Source organism: Anas acuta, chromosome 3 (genome assembly GCF_963932015.1).
Source record: "Anas acuta chromosome 3, bAnaAcu1.1, whole genome shotgun sequence".
Taxonomy (NCBI): domain Eukaryota; kingdom Metazoa; phylum Chordata; class Aves; order Anseriformes; family Anatidae; genus Anas; species Anas acuta.
This window is the reverse complement of record NC_088981.1, coordinates 16500664-16517462: the sequence shown is the minus strand read 5'-3', so window position 1 is coordinate 16517462 and position 16799 is coordinate 16500664. Positions and strand designations below refer to the sequence as shown.

At 39.4% G+C, this 16799-nt stretch overlaps 1 long non-coding RNA gene across 2 annotated transcripts in view; it reads left to right on the top strand.

Annotated features, from left to right (window-relative positions):
• Window positions 1-16799, top strand: part of LOC137853470 (uncharacterized) — a 51556-nt gene that overhangs the window by 14136 nt on the left and 20621 nt on the right. The gene's annotated exons all lie outside the window — the stretch shown is intronic.

Here is a 16799-nt window from a genome sequence, read left to right as displayed (position 1 = left end):
AGCAGGCTACTTGTTGTTTTACTACAATTCGATTTCCTAAAAACTAAAACATGATTTTTCTCATATTAAACTACTGCATAAATTGGGCAACATCTTTCTTCAATAACTAACTCTTACTATAATGAAACAGACATTGTTGAAAAACTGTCAGCACATGAAGTTGCACCCATTTCTTTTAAAAGAACAGTTTGAGGAAGATAAATCTAAATGATTTACCAGAAATAACCTTATTCCAAAAAGAAAAACTAAAACAAAACCAGCAAAATACAAAGAATTGGTTTGACTTTTTTTTTTCTTTTCTTTTTCTTTTAATTCCTCAATATGATTAGGCTTTATTTCTCTGTCCATGGCCAGCATTTCTGGAGATGGCATGTCCTGCCACAAGAGCAAGAGCTGGAGCAAGGCTGCTAGCAACAGTGCTTTGGGAGACAGGCAGGTGGCTGAGGAGCAAGGGGGTATTTGAGGCAAGAGAAGGTGTGGAAATGAAGAAGAGATGTTAACTGCAAAGCTAGGATGAGAATGAGGGAGATAAGATATTGCTTAAAACAATTGTGTGACTGTTAAAAGACATTATTTTGCTACCAAGTGAATTATAGATGAGAAATGGAGATTATTCATTTGATGCATCATAGAGACAGGACATAAAGAATTAGAAATGCTGCTTGAGCCATAAAGCTTTCACCAAGCAGAGAAAGAGTAATGCTTTTATTTTTATTGTGCTGTCTTTGGATGACAAACTTCTAATTTCATTTCCAAAAATAAAGTTCTGAGCCAAATATAAAGGGACCTTAAATCACGTGCATTTGCTTCTGTGACACTGTTGACTGTGCATAAGTTAGTTTGATACCTATCTGTTGGAGGTTTAGAGAACACTCAGGCTTTATGGAAGGCCAAACAATTCCAAAAATACATGCAGATAAAATTTATTCCTATTATTTAACCTTCTATGAGGGCTGTGCTTGCTTTCTGCACCTTGTACCTGAACTTGGTCTGGTTCCTTCAGCCCACAGTCATGAAATGCTGCTCTGAAAAGAGTCTTATTCCAAAACTGCATGTCCACTGCTCATCCCAACTCTTCTGAGTCACACGTTTACATCATCCTGCTCCTTTTGGTGCATTTCTCAGCTGTGTGTTGAGGAAAATGCTGCTGCAACCTGCTAGTACAGCATCAGTGATAACAACAACTTCCAAACTGACAACAACAAAAAAACAAACAATGAATTTCCTGTATCAAATAGGCAAATCATAAAGTCTGACATAGGAATGCCATGCACTTCAATTCCGTTTCATATTTATTGTGACTTTGACAGCTCCTTGACTGCCTGCGGAAGTAGCTTTAAAAATAAATGCTAGTACATTTTAGTTACCAGATCACCAAGTGCTGCTATTTTTACAGCATTCAGAATGAGGTAGCTGGTGAGGAATGTAATAAATAGACTTAAATCCCTCCTGTAAGCCAATTTCAAAACTCAGAGGAGCAGTTTTACCCTCAAAGCTCAGAGCAGCCAAAAGCATTTTACATTCAGATTTCCAAGGCAGGCAATATTACAATGCTGTGCCCTGCACTCTTTTGAGCCAGGCTGTTGAGTTATATGATTCAGATATGCTGAGTGAAATAGCAAACCTGATCTGCCAGCTACTCTCTTTCCTTTTTTTTTTTTTTTTCCCTCTTCCCTCCTTTACAGTTTTTCTTAATTCTCTCCCTTTAGTAGCTTAACAGTATATTTATCTCAATTTCCAAATTGAAGTTAGCAGAGAGAAGGATGTATTAAATACCCAACCAATGTATAAAGGTTGCAATACATGAATAAAGCACCAAAAAGATAGATACATATATAAAGTTATTCTGACTTATATCAGCCTTGGTAATAATATTTTTGTACATTCTAAACAATTTAAAGGCTGTAAAAATATATATTTATTTATTACAAGGGTAGCTTATATTTGTTCATTGCTCCTTTCACATTGCCTTTCTCTCTCTCTCTCTCTCTCTCTCTCTCTCTCTCTTTTTTTTTTTTTTTTTTTTTTGGGGGGGGAGTTCCAGCAGATGATCACTTTAAATAAAGCAGAAAATTTGGTTGGCAGTTCCTAAGTGCATTACCTTCCTCTATGGCTTCACTGTACAACTAAGCTAATTTCTTAAACCGTATTTCTCAAAATTACCTGCTTCTTCCTGCAGCATATTCTAATTCTTTGTCAGATACTGAAGCAAATTGTTCTTTGCCAGCATTTTTTTTTCTTTTTTGGACCCATACCATTGCATAAGTATGAAATGAATATTTCTAAGCTTGGCTATAAGAAACTTCAGCAGATCCTTTCTCCAGCCTCCAAATTACTCTTTAGCAGCCTGTTAACATTTACTATTTAAGTAGATCCTCTCAAATAACTAGTCTCATGCTGAGCTTCTTCTTGTATACCTTAACTAATAAATTGTCATGAAGCCCTTGACTGAACACATAAAGATGAATCTTCTGCCTCATGTTTAAGAAAAACAACAACAACAACAACAACAAAACACACACAAACAAACAAACAAAAAAACGCCCAGATAAAATCAAACAAAACCTGGAAGTACTGAGCTGTACTTGTTCAGCTGTACTTAATGTTTTGCTAACAAAACCTAATGAGTGCTTAGCTTAGCCTCAAAAATAAAAGTGAATACATTATTGGTCAAAACCTGAAGAAAGAAATTATTGTTGATAATAATTATCATACTTGGCACTTTTCTTCTTCAGAAAATGCTTTATCAACATTAACAAATTAATGAAAATGCAGTGGTATTTCATGCCCTGTGGATCTCATCTAGTCCAGTTTTTAAGCTTTGCTGCTTCTATAATAGCTGGCCAAAGAATTATAATCATTAATGCTCTGTGTTTAGATGTACAGTCAAGCTTGCTTTAGTGAGGAAAATGGTAGTCTTAATTTACTCCCTGACAAATATTGTCAGTATAGGGTGCTTAGTCAAATAGCAGTGAATGCTTCTTCTTAATGGAGATGTGTTTGTTCCTGTTTAATTAAATAGGCTTCATTTCCATTAAATAGGCTTCACTTCTTCATCACCACCTTCATCATATTCTTGACTTCTTCATCACCACCTCTTCAGTGGTGACCATGTCATTGTCTACAGATGGGTTATATGCAAATCCAGTTGTGAACAGTATGTATTAGCAAAAAACAAAACAAAAACAAAACAACAAATAATAAAAAAATTGCTTTTGCCTGCAGTGAAACCCAGCATGCTCAGCTGAAAGCAGAGTAAGCCTCAGGTTTAGATGTCTCCATCTCATACTCAACATGTAGCACAGAAACATAGCAGCTGTTTCATGTGAAAAAATGGTGGACAATCCTTCTTTTGTGATGGAGAAAACATGAAGCTCGCCAGATTCAAAATACTCAGTAGCTCTCAGAACAACATTATCATTATTATGAAGCAGGGACTACTCTATTTTTCATTTTGGTCAATGGACTCTGTCTTTTCATCTCTGGCTTTTCTCTCTTTTCCTTTCCCAGAGATCTGAAATAAGATGGGTGCATTTATAAGTGACAGCATCAATTTCCTTTGCACTGATAAGTAAAATCAACCTTTCTTTTCAGCAAAAAGAAAACATCTCTGCCATTTGTATGTTATTGGCCTGTCTTTTATAAAACGTTATGCCATTCTTAGCTAGGCAATCTGCTATAAATATAGCCACGCGGCAGTACATTTTACAAACAGCTTGTCAGGACAGAAATAAAAAAAAACTAGCGTTAGAGAGAAAAATAATTTGGCACTGATTAGCCATTTGCATTTGTGCAAACTGACTGCAGAACTGTGTGGAAGAGGTTGCAAGCTGCTCTCCTTCACCCTGCATGCTCCCTGTCAACATCTCCACAAGTGTCATAGAACAGAACCATAGAAGCACAGAATCATTATGGTTGGAGAAGACCACCAAGATCACCTGGTCCAACCATCATCCTACTACCAATGTCACCCACTAAACCATGTCCCTCAGAACCACGTCCAACCTTTCCTTAAACACCCCCAGGGACAGTGACTCCACCACCTCTGTGGACAACCTGTTCCAATGCCTGACTGCTCATTCTGAGAAGAAATGTCTCCTCATTTCCAACCTAAACTACCCCGGGACAACTTGAGGCTATTCCCTCTAGTCCTATCGCTTGTTATCTGTAAGAAGAGGCTGATCCCCAGCTCCCCACACCTTCCTTTCAGGTAGTTGTAGAGAGCAATATGTGAGGTCATTGTGGAACCTTTAGGGGAGAGGCAAGGGGGGTTCCAAAAGTAGAGCAGGGCCTGGGAAGCTCCTGCTGGCCCTACCCACAGGTTTGCCAGGATGGAATGGAGGGGAGCAGTTATTCCCCCGCCCCCCAACAGCATGGTCATGCACTTCTCTTGTGCCAGGAGCAGCCCCAGCCTCCCTCATGGCCCTGCCCTGGTGCCACAGCAGGAATTGGAACCTAAGCCTCTTTGTCCTCCAAGCCTATGTGAACACTTTGAAATTCTCCAAAGTTTTTGAGAAAGATTGTGAGAAGAGGCAGGAAAAAAAGGGCTTTATCTGATGCCTGTCTTTTCCATAACTATCAGAACTACTTCTTACTTACTGCATTTTCATTGGACTCAGACTAGAATCATGTTTTGGCATCTGCAGGTGAACCCACATCAACCCTGCAAAGCCAAAAAAAAAGCAGAAGTGACCTGGGGCACCTCTGGGGACATGCCTAACCATGATTTGGGGCTGAAAGAAAGCCTAACGGAGCTGCAGATTTCTTCTTGTCCTCTTGCACATGTGCTGGCAGTGTGGGGATCCCAGCAAAAATATCCAAGGAAGCCACTGAATGCCTTGCTTGTCACAGCTCATTATTTTTCAAGCAACTTTTCATTAGCACAGTTTATTAAAAGCAGGTGATTAATTCCACATGATGTAATTCAGTTTTAAATGTCCTGTTTAAATGTCCTAAATGAAATGCTGCGTCTTAACACATAGCTTTTCAATTTCTGCTATGACTTAGAATGCTAGCAGTAGCATAATAATTACAGACGAAGTACAGAGAAGGGCAGTTGAATGTTCAATGATAAGGAACAGCTTCCAAGTCAGGAGAGATTATCAAGGGCACTGTTCCTCAGCATCGGGAGGAGATGGTCCACATAGAGTGAGGTAAATGTTAGTGAAAAGTGGAATGTTTATTTGTTAGTTCTCCTACAGCACTGTTATGAGGCATGCTGTAAAATTACTGGGCAGCAGGTTTAAATGAAAATAATGGATTACTTCGTGTGGTTTGTAATTCAGTTGCAGAACTCGTTGCTGCTGGCCACTAGAGACCAATCATTTGCTTCAAGAGGAAATTGGCTCATTCATGGAAGAGAGTTCTGCCAGGGCCTATTAACACACTGAGATGTTTAAAAATAGAAATGCTCAGGAGCTGGTGTTTTGGTGGAAGTATTGCTGTACAAGCTCCTGGCTCTTCTAACCCTTTAACACTTGCAGACAACAGTTGTCAGAGGGATCCTTAGTATGATCCAGTTGCAGCCATTACAATGTGTGAAGTGCTCATCCAGAAGTGACAGTAAGCACTACATGTCCTTGTACAAGCATTTGGTCAGCAAGACATGCACTGAGCAGGGCTGTGTGTTCCAAGGGTATGGAAATGGAGATAAAGCAGTTAATGTACCTGTTCCAATCTGCATATCAGCAAAAAAGAGTCCTAAGGACTTCTCTCACCTCAGTCTTGTGATTCAGAAGGTGGCAAATGGCCTTTTAAATGACAACTCAGGATACAGACTTTCATCAAAGCATCTATAACAAAAATCTTGTGGTAGATGAGCAGTTGTTTTAGCATGAGACGATATGACTTCCCAAGTGATCTCAGTGTCTTAGGTACTACACGGAGCACTTTATTTTGTAGTGATCAACATTTTTTTAAAGACCAATCACAAGCACATCTGGGGAAAGTAAATACAGAAGAAAAAAGGTGAAGAGAGTTTCCACAATTCCCTGTGTTTTGTAATCCAGCATCCTCATTTTAGAAAGGCAGGAATTTTAGAAAGGTGGGAATTTCCCCACTAAAGTCTTTCACACCTTGTGGCTGTGCAAGAAGCATTTGCATCATTATTATAATACTGTTCTGCTGAGTGCCACTGTATGAGCACCAGAAGAACTTCTCAGTGAGAAGAAAGGATTGTGGATTTTCTTCTGTGGAGTATGTGTGTGGGGTGTAAAGCAGCAAACTAAGATAATGATTTTTCTAGTCTTAAAAATTGCATAGTGTTGTCACCTAAAGAGTTGGTATGAAGTACCTATAAGATACTAGAATGCAAAAAAGTAATTTTTGTAATTATTACAGAGGACAGAGAAAAAAAAGCATTTTAATGCAGCATAATAGCTATATAACCATTGTTATATAATGATTTTCCTAATCTGAAAATGGACTGAGCTTTAGATTTTTGATGAGATGGAGTGATAAGACATACTTCCAACACAGCTGTAGATAATGTTATCGTGTGGATGATCGTCCATCCATAATTAAATTAAGGGCATCAGATTCTGCCTTCCTTTTCACATTTGCACAGATCACTCCTTTCAAAACTACTTACATTTTCACCTGTATACAAAGTGGTAGAAATCTTGGAGAAAAAATATTATTTTATCCAGTTTACCCAGGTGGATGTTTGCCTTCATGTCTATATCAGTGTCTGTGCCATGGTTGCAGCGGTGCTGGAGAGCTCCAGCCCAAGAGACAGGGTTGCAGGGTTCAGCTCCTGATCTTGCTGGTGAAGTACAATTCATTTTTGTTAAAGACTTTATGGCTTGCAGGAAAAGCAATCCCTATTTCATACACTGAAAGGAAAATAGTAGCTGGAGAGTGTTGTGCAGCCTTGTTTTTTTTTTTTTTTGAGGTTTATGTTTGGGCCCTCCTGAGAGTAACTGTACTCTGTGGATTTAAAAAGAAATGGTGGCCCCACTGTGCTCTTTGATCTGGCAGACCTCTGGGGTTAAGCTTTTCCAAACTTAAGCTTTACAAATCTTGGGTTGAGTCCTTCACTTGAGGGTCACACACAGACTGAGCTACTGTGGTTCTCCACCATGTCCTGGCCATAGCTGGAAATGAGACCAACATGGACATAGCTAGGACGATTGGCAGCTGCTCTTCAACGTTGCAGAAAATGTTCTCTAATGGTGCTCAGGTCTTGCTGACTCAGCATCTATTTTTTACATAGAGTTTTTCAAGCAAATAATGGCATTTTTCCAAGTAGTTGACCTTATCCTCCTGGCCTTGGAAAAACTACTAATCTGAAGCAAGGAAGCTGCAGAAGGACTTGTCTGAGGAAGCAAATGTTTTACTTTGCAATATTAATAGTACTGTATTAGATTTACCATCTTTCAAGCTAGATGGTTTAAAAAGCATCTGGATTTTTAACTGGGGACTCTCCTCCCACCTATTTGGGAACAGTTAAAATTTGGGGTTACCTAGCAGCTATAGATGTTTATTTGTATGAGGAGGGAGACTCATAAGTATTCCTTATATCCTCAGGAAAAAAGCACTGTAGCGATACAGAAATAAGCTTGAGTTCATAGGCATGACTTAAGACTCTCATTGTGCTGATCATGCTGTTTCAGTTAAGATTTACGCGTTTTGTTATTGAGGTTGGTGGAGTCTCAATAAATCATCTTGATTTAGAGACAACACAGTCTGACAGAGTCAGTAGTTAGCCTTACATCATTAAGAGAATAATGCGGAATAAATGTTCTGTGAAAACAAATTAATTTATTGTCTTTATATTCCTATGAGACATTCTAAAGTGACTGGAAGGGACCGGCAACTGAAAATCACTGATGAAAAAATTTGTTATTATTATTCCTTTGGGGGACATGATCATCTGTGCTAGCAGACCTTTCAACAACTCATCTGTGATGATCAGCGATTATAATTATTTCTGTGCCTTCTTTTAAAGCTTCTTTTGGTATGAAATTGATAAGATACAATGTCATAATTTACAATTTTAAGTGTTTAAAAAATATTATCATAATACACTTTTGAATAGTTTTTCTTACATTTTTTTAAAGGTTTAATATATCTGTGGAGGCACTTCATAAGTGTATTATTGACATAATATTTTTAGTGATGGCACCAGGATAGGGGAACATTAAAGTTTATCATGAATAAACATTATATCATTGCATTATTCATCTCTGCCCTGAATTTTTAATACCATTTATTTGTACACTAAATATATTACATGCAGTTTTGGTGGAAATAAATATTCTTCATTCCAGCCAACCAAAGTCCAACTGGTATTTTGCATTGGATATAGTCAATCTTTTTTTTTTTTAATGGTTACTCCTGTCCATTTTACATGGTTCATGTTACTATGATACCACTAAAATGAAGCTGAAGAGCTTCAAAGAGCCAGAGCTGGGGCTCTCTAGACTGAGGCTGGCTGCTCTCCCACAGACCTTGTATAGCTTACTGAATGCAGGACCCAAATGGTTTCTGTCAAACTGGAGCCCACACCAAAGAGAAGAGAGAAACTTACTTCCTGGCTCAATACAATGCGATCAATTCAATGACTTCCTTGTCAAAGTAACATACATGTTGAGATATGTGACTACATCTAAACAGCTTGCCACAATGTCTGACATCTCATTAAGAAATTATATAAATTTTTGATGAAACATAGTCGCTTTAATTATTTTTCAAAATTCAGATAGCATGTCATGATTTCCTGCTTCACATTTTTTTTTTATGACTTCTGTTGGTGGTTTGTTACTCAGTAAACTCTTTATCAGCTAGTTTTGAAAAATTGTCTTTGAATTGGTGTTGGGTTGCACTCTCCTCCATCTCTGCCAGAGATTAAAACAGGCCTTGCATTCATGAATCTCCACCTTGTGGGTGTCACAGTGGTGCTGATCTAAAATGGACATTGACAATGAGTCCACTTAACTCTTTGGAATAACGTCACCTTCAGCCTGCTGGATTATATTCTGTTTTCAGTGAAACCAATACTATGTGATTGAAGAAAGCAGCTTATGGACTTTTTACAGGGGAGAATTTCTCTTGTAACGTTAGAGCCACAGGAGGCAAGGATTAAAGGAGGCTGTAGCGAGGTGGGGGTTGGCCTGTTCTCCCATGTGCCTGGTGACAGGACGAGGGGGAATGGGCTAAAGTTACGCCAGGGGAGTTTTAGGTTAGATGTTAGGAAGAACTTCTTTACTGAAAGGGTTGTTAGGCACTGGAACGGGCTGCCCAGGGAGGTGGTGGAGTCACCATCCCTGGAAGTCTTCAAAAGACGTTTAGATGTAGAGCTTAGGGATATGGTTTAGTGGGGACTGTTAGTGTTAGGTCAGAGGTTGGACTCGATGATCTTGAGGTCTCTTCCAACCTAGAAATTCTGTGTGATTCTGTGATTCTGTGATATGATTAAGATAACAAGGTTGTTACTACGATAACAAGACTGTTATCTTAATAAGGAGATCTTTCTTATGTATAAGTAAATCTGTATGTTATTACAGCTACATAGATAGTATAAGAAAAGAACAATCTACACATGTTACTTAGGACTTGTAAGCGCCAAAATGATGATAAGAAACTCAGTGGTGATTTAAAGAGTAGGGATCTATTTTTCCTAGTTAAAAAAAAAAAAAAAAAAAAAAAAGCAGTGAAAGAACATGAGCAGGGGGAGAGATACTTTGATCAATTTTTCATTTCCAATGTTGAAATAATGTTTAAACACGGTTTCTGGGATCTTCCTGAATTAAGTATTGAAGTGCTGTAACCATGTTCTGGCTGATTCAATGCAGGCATCTTGACAATCTCCTCTCCTTCTTTTCTGGAGCTACCTCTCAGTCCCATCCAAAGCAACAGCAGTAGTAATGTGGCTGTTCAATTACACCTGACAAGTAGTATCACAATAATGATAATGCAGTATTACTGCAGATTCTTCTGTGACAATTTGATAGGGACGCTTTGCCTAACATTTAATCAGCTGAAGATGATAGGCAAACTTATGACTCAAGACAATTTAACTGAATTACAGAGGAGAAATAAACGTGGGATTTCTGGTCCAAATAAAATTATCTGGTAGGAATGCCATTCAAACTGAAGACACAGTAGATTTCAAATTTGCTATGGTGCTATTGCTGTTTTGTGAGAAACATCAGAAAGCATTTTAGTTTCATGCTTAGTTTTCTGAAACTGCTAATGTAAGCTACAGTGTTGTTCTGTTATTTAACCAGCTAAGCTACTAGAAAATTATTATAAACCATGAAACCTAAGGCTAACAGGTGCTTGGACTGAATTTGTAGTTGTGAGACACAGTGTTGGACCTTGGAGGGTCCCAAGGCATGACAGAAACATCCTATGTATGGACGTCAAGTGAAAATAGTTAAAGATAATTTTTGTGCTAAATTAGTGCACTTTCAAGTTTGACAACTTTTTAGGGTGTTATTCTTCCCAGGCTGTCTAAAGGACGGGCATATAAAAAAGGAAAGCTAAAACAGCTTGCTAAGGAACAGGAAAATTGCCGCAGTGCTGTAGGTGTGCTTCAAGAAAGAGTCAGGTCTTTGGATGGGAGGCAGACATTTTGGGGCAGATTCAGCTCACCATTCTTTCAAAATCCATAGCAGTCCATTCAAGTCACATTTTCCTCTCTCTTCAGGGTATACCTCAATAAATGAATTTTGCAGTATAATCCACATTTTCTCAGTTCAGAATATGGGGAAAAAAAATCCAATTATGTGATGGATATTTTGGAAAATTAGCTGTTTAGAGAATCATAGAATGGTTTGGGTTGGAGAGGACCTTAAAGACTGTATAGTTTCCCCCTCCCTCCCTGCCATGGGCAGGGACACCTTCCACCAAACCAGGTTGCTCAAAGCCCCATCCAACTTGGCCTTAAACACTTCCAAGGATGGGGCGTCCACAGCTTCTCTGGGCAACCTGTTCCACTGCCTCACCACCCTCACAGTGAAGAACATCTTTCTAATATCTAACCTAAACCTACTGTCTTTTAGCTTAAAACCTTTACCCCTTGTCCTATTACTACACTCCCTGACTGAGTGTCTCCTCATCTTTCCTCTAGGACCCCTTTAGGTACTGGAATGCTGCTGTAAGGTCTCCCTGGAGCCTTCTCCCAGCTCTCAGTCTGTCTCTGGAAAGGCGCTCCAACCTTCTGATCATCTTTGTGTCCCTCCTCTGGATCTACTCTAACAGATCTGTGTCTTTCCTGTGTTTCCCCAGAGCTGAGCACAGGTGGGGTCTCATGAAAGTGGGGCAGATGGGCAGAATCACCTCTTCCAATCTGCTGGACTCTCCTTTTAATGCAGCCCAGAGTGTGGTTGGCTTTCTAGGCTGCAAGCACACATTGCTGCCTCATGCTGCGCATCCACCAGCACCCCCAAAGTCCTTCTCCACTGCTCTCTATCCACTTGTCACCCAGCTATTATTCATGTTTGCGATTGCAAACCTTTGTGCAAACTATTTAATTCTTGCTAATCTATAGATTTTGTAGTTCTTGGACTTAACTGCTGCCTAAAGAGACGCAAACTCTTATGCTTTTGTCTTGTTCACTTATTCATACAAATGAGGCACGCTATTCCCACCACCACAGCCTGCTAATAGATTATTTCTTTTATCTTTAATTGCCTTTGTTTGCTGAGGCTGTCACAGTTTTGAGATTGCACTCCTGTGGCTGTAACTCCATATCCTTTTTAGCATCACTTTCACTGACAGCAGACACCAAATGGGTATGTTTCAGTTCGTTCTGTAATTTTTCTGCCCTTGATGATCTCTATCTATGGAGTAATTTGGACTTTTATGTCTGTGGCAGCTGAAGTGAAGCTGTGTTTCACCAAATGATCTTAACACTTTATTACTTTTAGTCCTCCTACGTGATCTCTTATATAACTTTATGAAGGGTACATTTCAAACTGGTGCAGTCAGTGCCCCCAGCAGGGCCACTTCTCTCTCTCTGTGGGGAGACTGGAAGGGCTGAGCCTATTTAGGGCTTTGCTGGCCTCATGGGGAAGACTCATCTTGCCCTTGAGCTTTGGAGTGGGCAGGGTGGGAAAGGATTACCACAAAATACCCACCCACAAGACTCCTTGCCATCTGACTGAAAAACAGATCTGTCTTGCACGCTGACCTGTGGTCACGAGCATGAAGCAATATTTTTGGTACTGTTCCAAGAGCAGGTGAGTACACTCCTGGCTATTTAACAACATAGTCAGATAATTTCAGTTTTGCATCTGCCTTGGCACTGGCATGACTTCACCATTGTGAGGTGACCTCAACATGGGACAACTGCACATAAAGCCAGAAAAAATACACTAGAGGTGAGACGTGATAAAGCGAGCTATAAAATAGATGGCTGTGCCTGATGATGACACCACCAATTACTTGAGCAGCTCAACATTGGTGTGTGCAAAGGCTCCGTCCTAAATTCTCACAGTACTTCTAGGCCTGTGACTCACTGGAATCTTTTCTAGATGTAGGTTTTTATACATAAAAACATAGACTAATCAAAAACAGTGTGTTTTTCTCTCTGCAGCATTTTCTAGCTGGTAGAACTATTTGTCATAGCTTGGCAATGTCTGCCCTCATTTTAAGAAAACGAATCTACAGCCGGTAAGGTTTCAGATCTCTGTTAAAAATGTCTCATCTCAAAATTGCTTCAGTAGAACCCTCTTTCCTCTGCTGAATGCTGCAGCGAGCTTCTAAAAGAGCAATGCCCACAGTTTGTCTCTGGCTGTAACTTTCACATCACTGTTACACAGCCGAAGGCAGAACTGGTTCTCAGATACTTGTGTTAGACATGGGGCCAGTATTAAATATGTACTAATGGGTCCATAGCCTCAAAATATACACTTTCTTAGTAAGACAATCCTGAAATGAAGCATAGAGGCCTGATTTTGACAGGCAAACACACTGGGCATGTCTATATTGCACAGCTAAATAAAGGCTTTTTTTTCCCATTCAGAGACAACATCCCTCAGAAGAAAAAAAAAAAATCATGTACTCCATCAGCATTGTTCATTAGAACAATGTCAAGGCAGAATACACTGTTAGGCAGTGCTTTGGTGAGGCATTTATAACAAATCATTGATGTGCAGCTGTTATCCCAACATGGTAGCACTGTCACGATGGATGTGGCAATTGTGTCAATGTGCACTCAGACTTTGTAGATTTTTTTCCTACCTTTCTCTTTGTCTTTTTTTTTCTAAGTCTCACACTTGCTTTCACATACAAAAAAAGGGATGTAGTGTGCTACCTGTTCTTGTCCCTATCTACAGTCCAAATTTTTCTTTCCCCAGCGTAGGCAGTCCCATCTAGTATGATATCTATCTAGAAGAAAATGTCTCTTTATTCTGTATGGAAGAGCAATATCATTTACAAATAAATCAGTAGCAAGTGCACACAATCCTGTATGAGAATACTCGGTGGCATTTTTTTTGAAACCCTAAGAGAAAGTATGAGAAGGTAGAATCATAGAATCACAGAATATGCTGAGTTGGAAGGTACACACCTGAATTCATGATTGCTTTCCACGCAAAATTGCCTCTCAATATTATTTCCCAGCTTTTAAGAGTATTTGCCCAATGCATGCCTCTTGCATTAAAAACAAAAAAAAAAAATTGAAAGGGAATGGAAACAGCTTTCAGAACCCCTTCTGATACTGTAAGTCAAAGAAACAGGCAGACAAGTGAAATTCCTCTTCAGAAAAGAAGAATTGCCATTATTTATTTATTTATTTATTTATTTATTATTTTGTAGACACAACGGAAGATTGGAATGAGGACCACGATTTTTAATTGCTCTTTTTATGTAAACCAGACTTTAACGTATGGTCAGCCATTGTCACAGTTAGAAGATGTTTGTTTTAGTATGGAAAGTTACAAATGCAAGGAGAAAAGCAATAACAGTTGGTTTGAAAAGGCATCTGTGTGTTTTTTGTATTAGCTTTGAAGACATGTTCAGATTTCCTCTTAATTACATAAAAATTACCTATGTGATAATTGTAATTATCCATTGTTAGCTGAGATGTCCCTTAACTGAGTATTTTATGCTTGTATTAACGTTCTCTTCCTTCCTTTTTATCAGACCACTTCATTTTAAACTAGAAACATTTCATATGGCAAGGGATTAAAATAAACCCTAAGTGCGAAGATCCTAACAATTTGGTTGCATGGCATGAAATGGAAAAGCACAACATTTTCCCGAGAAAACATTTTTCACAGAAAAAAAGGTGATTTGACAAAGCATGGGCATTTGAGGGAAAACATTCCTTGCAGTCGAAACTTTCGGCAGAGTGTGAAAACAATTTTCTCCTCAGGTTGCCCAACTCTCCTGCTCATAAATGGAACAGTTTGCAGTCACCCTGCTTTCCTGCAAAGTGCCTGCCTGCCTAAATAGTTTGGCTATTTAAAGCAGCCCTATTGCCTTAGAAGTCATGCCTGTTTTAAAAGGCATGGTACTTGTTACTTTTATTTTACTGTTAGAACCTTTACTTCATTTAATTTTTTTTTTTTTTGTAATTTCTGCTGCACTCACAAGTGAAAGTAATACATTAACCTGCACTATACATGCAGCAGTGAGCTAATAAATAATATATCATATTTCTGTTAACTGGGGACATTATTTTTTGTTCATGTCAGCATCAGCAGAACTGGTTGCTCAGCGTGAGCATGTCAGTGAGCTGGCAACAAATCTCTGTATTGTGCTTAGCCTCAGAGTTAAGATTCTGCTCTAAAGGATATTAATAATAATAATTTTTAAAAGACAAGAAATACAGCCACTTAACACTCCCAAATGCCTGGGAGACAGGTTAGGAAAGTGTATAATTGCCAAAGTATCTCAGGAGGAAAAGCAACTTTGTAAGAAACTTCAGAAATACTTCTAGGCTTTTGGATAAGAAAAGTATGTGTTTCATTCATAGCTGCTATATTACAAAGCATTTCAGCACACATCTAACTTCAAGCAAGCAGATACTTTAATAAAACTAAAGCCTGTGAATCACATAGTTTGGCTGTATTTATTGCTTTGTTCTTAGATGTGACACCTGTTAATACATGACATTGAATCAAACGCTTCACTGCATTATGATGGTTTTCATTCTTCGGAATCCCTATGAAAATAAAATGGATGAAGAACGGGAAAGAAAACTGCTGGGCAACAGCAGCTGGGATGGAGGAGTGATAAAATGGGAGAAAAACAGCCCTGCAGCCCCCAAGGCCAGAGCAGCATGGGAGCAGGTGGATGTGACCTGGAGGAGGCTGCGGCCCATGGAGAGCCCCCACAGGAGTTATCTTTACATATTTCTTTGCAGTAATGTTACAGTACAGGCATTATTCCCCCATTTTATGGAGCAATGCTTTTGCATTTTCTGCTTCTTCTAAGCTGCTGTATCATTCTTGCTTTTTGTGTGTGTGTCTGTGTCACATTAGCTGGATTCATCACTGCCAGAAGACAGCCAGGATTTCTCCCCTCATCTTTGTATCTCATGATACAATAATTTTCTCCTTTGATGCCAGTAGATCTTATTTTAAAGTATCTTGCTTGTGTCTCGAGCAAAGACATTCTTAGACTTAATGACCTTTATTTGAAATGTGAGAACACTGACATGAAAAAGGACAAAAGCATGAAAAACAGTAGAGGTTAAATGTTATTTCTGCAAGTCCACTAAGAAAAGGGCATATAACTATTGCTTGTTTTCCCAGGTCATTTTTAATATTCCTGCTAAATATGAGAGGGCACTTCTTTACTGTGGGGGTGACAGATCACTGGAACAGGTTGCCAAGAGAGGTTGTGGAGTCTCCTTTGCTGGAGATATTCAAAACCCACCTGGGTGCCATCCTGCACAATGTGCTCTAAGTGATCCTGCTCAGCAGGGGGTTGGACTAGATGATCTTTAGATGTCCTTTCCAACCTCAGCCACTCTCTGATTCTGTGATAGCCAGGAATATCTAGTCAATTGCCCCAGACTGAATACTCCAAAAATTCCTTCACAGCCATGTCTGACACGCATGCTGGCTGCTTGCCTACGGGGCCCAGCAGAAAGCCCTTCTGTCTCTCCTCCATGCAGGCTATCATGGATTACTAGAGTGGGGACCATGCTGAGACAGCTCTCCACTGGCAGTGGAGGGCTACAACCTGGCTGATGCTCTGCAGATGCTAATCTTGTGTTGCTCCAGCTGCCAGAGGAACCTCCTAACCTCTCCAAGCTGCTCCTTTGACTTCCACTATGAAATTTTCCCTCCTCCTCTTTGGGGGTGGAGTGTGTAATTGTGTGGTATTACACGTCAGTCATCACAAAGGAACCCACTGAGCATTTCCATTGAGATGGAAAGTTGCAGGCAACTGCATCAAGATAAAACATCCCCATCTTACTCTTGTTTGAGAAGTGCATACAGCCATAGTTCAATAAATGCTAAGAATTTTAATTGCCAGGTCTGGGGAATTAGAAGGCTTTCATTTGTGCTGTGACAGGTGGCCATTGCACAGAAATGTGAGAATGAAAGCATTCAATAGTAACTGGTTGCTAACAGACTGACAAAATATTTCAAGTGAGGCAGGAAAATGTGGCAGCAGAGGAAACTAGATGAGCCAGGCACTCTGCCATAGGTGAGCGAGAAGAGCATCAGACCTTTCCTGGGTTAGCGGAGCTATGTGTTCTAGTGATGCTGTTTTCCTTCCTACTTGCAGTCATTATTTACTGTGGCTGTGCTATAAAAAACACTGGGCAGCTATTTTCAGTGCAATGTACATATCCAGGAAAGCTCATCAAATTCAGATGCATTTCTTGAGCTGAA